This window comes from Hippocampus zosterae, chromosome 2 (genome assembly GCF_025434085.1).
Source record: "Hippocampus zosterae strain Florida chromosome 2, ASM2543408v3, whole genome shotgun sequence".
In the NCBI taxonomy this organism is placed as follows: Eukaryota; Metazoa; Chordata; class Actinopteri; order Syngnathiformes; family Syngnathidae; genus Hippocampus; species Hippocampus zosterae.
This window is the reverse complement of record NC_067452.1, coordinates 6,769,049-6,774,461: the sequence shown is the minus strand read 5'-3', so window position 1 is coordinate 6,774,461 and position 5,413 is coordinate 6,769,049.

Sequence of the window (5,413 nt, the reverse complement as noted above, 5' to 3'; positions counted from 1 at the left end):
TCTGAATACAGCTTGTTAGCTGTCATGACCACAATCCATCAAAATATTTGTCAGTGTTGTTGTATTCGACATTATGCCTGACAAAGAATCATTGCTGTCCTGTGAAAAACATGTATGTCCATTTTTCTCATTAAAAAAATGTTTATGTTAAAGGTTTGTCTGAAATGCCGACACCCCATAATACAATTAGGACAAACAGAGGACAAATTTGAACGACTGGTAGTCAGGAGGATATGTAAAAGCCGGTCTAAATGGTATCACATGTGGTGAAATGATTGTATTTAACAAGACGCAGGCAGACAGATTCAGTGGATGTCATCATATTTCATTCATATATATGACAACAGCATGGGACAATCACTCTGAATAACTGTAAACATTAATAAACTGAACAAATTATAATCATTGTCATCTTTAAAATATGCCATCACACTCTCCTGACTGCATGGCATAACTATTGGGCTCACACATGGAAGGGACAGATTTCAAAAACTGTGGGGACATCTGCAAAATGTGTCATCCAGCTTGATTGTATGCATGTGCAATTCTTCTCAAAATGCCTCAGAAGAAAATACTTTGAGGTCTGTCGGGTTTTCCTACATGTTCCCCTTGTAAAAAGGAGACTTCCATTCGAAATTGGTTCATTAAATAGCCTTGGTCAATCACTTGCAGGCTAATTGATCCTGCATGTCATCTTGGTTTCTGGATTAAAAGCACAATGATGATAAAGATGCCTGTACCAGTTTCACTTAAAGCCCAGCAAAATTTCTACATTGATTGAATTTGCCAGTTGTGTGATGGGACCGTTTATCTTCCACTTAAGCTTCGACAAACTTCTCAGCAAGATGCAATAAGACGTGCGGGTAATCTGTCACCTATGTCTCATTAGGACTCCAAAAAGGTTCCCCCAAATCTTAATTATTTATCTGCATTAATATCAGTTTAGTTATTGATGATAGGTTAGGGTGCGTGCGCGTGTGTGAAGGCCAAAGATCAGCCCTCAGCTTCCCTCCTGATTAATGGATGAGCATGAAGAGCCCTTCATGTATTATTACTGAAGAGATCCTGGACCTTGAAGAGGGCCTGGCAGACAGAGAGAGACTGGAAACACTGTGAATATTAATTAACATTTAGAATGCAAACTTGTCCTCTCAGGCGACACAGTGGATGACTAGTTAGCACTGCTCCGGCCCTCCTGTAGGGAGTTTGCATGTTCTTCCCGTGTGTGGAGATTTTCTCCTCCCACATTTCAAATACATGTACTGCTTAATAAGACTAAATTGTCATTATGTGTGAATGTGAATGTGAATGGTTGCTTGAATATATGTGTCTGTGATTCGATGGTGACCAGTCCAGGGTGTACCACACTTCTCTCCCAAAGTCAGCTGAGGTAGAGGGTCCAACACATACGCCAATGAGGATAATTGGGAAAGAGGATACAAAGAACTGTACATTGATGGCATTTCATTGCTCAAGGGAGCAGAAAGAAAACTGTCGATAAATTTCTTCTAGCAGTTGTTATCTCAACTGAGCCTCAACAAACAAATGTGGTTCCGAAAGATGAAACAATACAAATAATTGATTTTAAAAATTGAGCACTCTTGAACGAACATTCTTGTTTCCTCAGCTCGTTGCTGACATCCAGTGGTAGAATGCAGTACTGCACCCGTCATCAAGCCCGCATTCAGTTCAGTAGCATTAACGGCATTGCTGTAACGATTTAATATGTTCATCAAAATAAGGTTAAAATAATGATATTAAATGTATGTTGAGTGTTAGTGGAGCCAATCTTAATGTATTATGAAAACAAATGAAAGATTCGAAAATGTTTCATTTTTTTTTTATACGGAACCAAGAAAGAACCTGGATGAACAATTAGGAGTCACAAAAATCATATGCAGTGTTAGAGCACAATATGTTTGTATGTTACACGGTATTAATATTTTTTGGTTAATTGGGGGTCAATTATATTTAAGTAAGAACTTCCATTTGCCTCTGTGGTGTTCCGACCAGAAGAGAAAACTGTTTTGGACTGAATGCTCTCACACAGTGGTGGCAGTGGCGACCCCTTGTCACTCTCTGGCCACCCCTACATCTGGTGGTAAGAGTGTGACATCTGTGACTTTTCTGCCAGTTTCACACGGATGCACTCTCCTACACCTAATTGGTTTGGTTGGTTTTGGTTTGTTTATTGAACATAAAACATATACAGTAATAATTTGACAGAAAATAAAGTAAATAAAATAGTAAAAAAGAAAGAAATCAGTCTTCATTCAACACAGTTATTATGTTCAAGGGAGTAGGAAGAAGTAAAAAAACGTATCTAGTCCTACCCTGTTATGTGTTTATATCTAATAAATCATTTTTATATCGTTGGAGGAAAGAAAGTAAGAAGAAAGAAGTCTCCATTAAGGCTCATACTTTACCATTAACCATCATATTTTACAACTTTTGGCAGGAACTGCTAATTTAAAGACAAAATATTCACTCAACTCTAATGTTAATCAAAACATTCGACGCCAAGGTTGATAAAAACAAAAAAAATGGACTCTAGGTTGTGTGAAACGATAACTAACAAAAGAATTGCCTCCGACCAATAACAACACAGCCAGAAGTTTTACAATACCATGGACAGTCAAGGTTTCATTAAATAAAAAAATCACACAGTGTATACGGAACGTTGCCTGACAAAGCTCATAGTACAAGAAGGAACAAATTAAAAAAATATTTGTGAAGAATTAAGATATTTTTGTGTCAATGTGTTTCAGAAAAGATTTTGAATGAATGACCCATCAACCACAGTATGCCAAACACAGCTGTCTGTCTGTCTGACACAACTGATAACTCTGATTGGCTATTTAGTTGTGGCAAATCAACAATCAGTGCATGAGAATTAGACAACAACAGGCAACAATTACACACAATTAAAGCAATGACATAAAAAGGTCTGTTTTTAATCAATTAAACCCAGCAAAACGCTGCTTTTTTATGAATGTGTTGCTCTTCTCCCTCTACAAAACGATTGCACCTCAACAAATCCAGCTGTCAAACTCATAAAGTTTGCAGACGACACCACGGTCATCGGTCTCATCAAAGACAGCGACGAGTCTGCGTACCGCCAACAAGTGGAGCAGCTGGAGCTCTGGTGCAGCCGACACAACCTCGGGCTGAACACGTTCAAGACTTTAGAGATGATCGTGGACTTCAGGAAACATCCTTCTCCACAGTTGCCCCTCACACTATCCAACTGCCGTGTGTCAATCGTCGAGACCTTCAAGTTCCTGGAAATCACAGTCTCCCAGGACATGAAGTGGGAAGTCAACACCATCTCCATCCTGAAAAGGCGGATAAAATCATTGGCACTGCCCTACCCACTCTTGAGGACTTGCACACTGCAAGAATAAAGACAAGGGCACGGAAAATCCTCCTGGATCCCCGCACCCTGCCCACCACCTTTTCCAGCTACTCCCCTCAGGCAGGCGCTACAGATCCATGCGGACCAAATCCAGCAGACACTTAAACAGCTTCTTCCCTCCAGCCATTAACAGTCACTGACATAGTCACTCTTCTTGTACTACAAATACTGCTACTGTTCACTCTAAAATGGTTAAATGATTTTCTGCACCAACTGTACAAACTGTCATCGTATTGTATTCTACCACTGATCACTGTAGCTCTGCTTGATACTTTGCACATTGTCTCACTTACATTACGAAATGTCCTTGCATACCTATTTGTCATGTCCTTGTTTACGATGATACGAATGCAGCGTGTTATACCGGAGACAAATTCCTTATGTGTTCTACATACTTGGCCAATAAAGATAATTCTGATTCTGATTCTGATTCTGACAAGGTTCTGTCTGTGTGCATTTTATTTCATGAAACCCTGACTGTGGGTGGTCTGATAAACACTGCCTTCTGAATTACAGGTGTGAGAATGAGGATTTGTCCTTTGCATAGTCCTTTCTCATTGGGGTATTGTGTTACTTTACCCTCTACTATTGAAAGTTTGTTTCCTCTCGTAGTTTATTGTTGCCGTGTGGGTTCAAGCGTTGAACATTTAGGGATGCTGTTTTCCCACTCATGCGTAAGTTACTTCTAAACGCACTTTTCTTACGCAGTCGTGACTGCGATTGTCCTGCCTTCTGACACTCCCGCGTGTGTAACCTGTGAAAACTCGCTCAGCCACCGAAGATATATGACATTGGATTCCGAGGAGAACAGCAAATTTGCGGATTATGGTGTTTTCCTGAGATGTGCGAATCCCATAGGGATCCCTTTGAAATTTATTTACACTTTGAATGTGAAATTGGCCTGCATATGGATCCGGCATTATAGGGATTGTCTCCTTGTGACAAAAGTGCACTGTTCATCGGCATTCTGTATTAAATAAATACAATAGACGTAATTTAACCAGAGGGCTGTGTTCACGACTGAATGTTTATTGGAGCTGCTCCATTAGTTGAAAAAGCGAGTGAGACGGCCGTTGTTTAAGTGTTGCCCAGCAACACTCACCGCCAGGAGCGCGATACTCTGGATTTCACGACAGATGTAACGTGTTGTGATATCTGTTTCTTGTTATTTGTGTGGGCCGCCCGGTAGTCCAGCGGTTACCACGTCAGCCGGTTAGTACCGGGTTCGATTCCAGCTCTGGACTCCCTGTGTGGAGTTTGCATGTTCTCCCCGGGCCTGCGTGGGTTTTCTCCGGGTGCTCCGGTTTCCTCCCACATTCCAAAAACATGTGTGGCAGGCTGATTGAATGCTCTAAATTGTCCCTTGGTGTTAGTGTAAGCGTGGATGGTTGTTTGTCTCTGTGTGCCCTGTGATTGGCTGGCAACCGATTCAGGGTGTCCCCGGCCTACTGCCCGAAGACAGCTGGGATTGGCTCCAGCACCACCCGCGACCCTAGTGAGGATCAAGCGGTTCGGAAGATGAATGAATGAATGTTATTTGTGTATTTGAGGGCTGGGTTAGTTGAGTAGGGGGGGACGAGTGTTGGGGTTTAGAACCGCATTTAAAAAAAAATAATTCATTAGTGTGTGTGTGTGTGTTCAGATATTTAGCGGCCTCAATTATCCAAGGCATTTAAAATGACATTTTCATGTTTTAATGACGCAACTTGATGGATAAAGCTGAACTTAATATTGTCTTTAAAGTTTAATTTCAGTGTATTGTAGTGACTTCTATATACATAATTCACCACCAACTGCAAACGTGTGAATGCGATATTTCATATGCGTGTCAGAGAGTTCGCGATTTGGTAACGGGGTAGAAATAATTGCAGTCCCTTTAAGGACCGCCATGTTAGTCTGCTTGTTTCTATGGAAACTGACTTTCGGCGGGTCTCGGTTGGCGCGGGAAGTTTTGCTGCTGTGTGTGCTAATAAAGAAATGACACACTCTCTCAGAGTG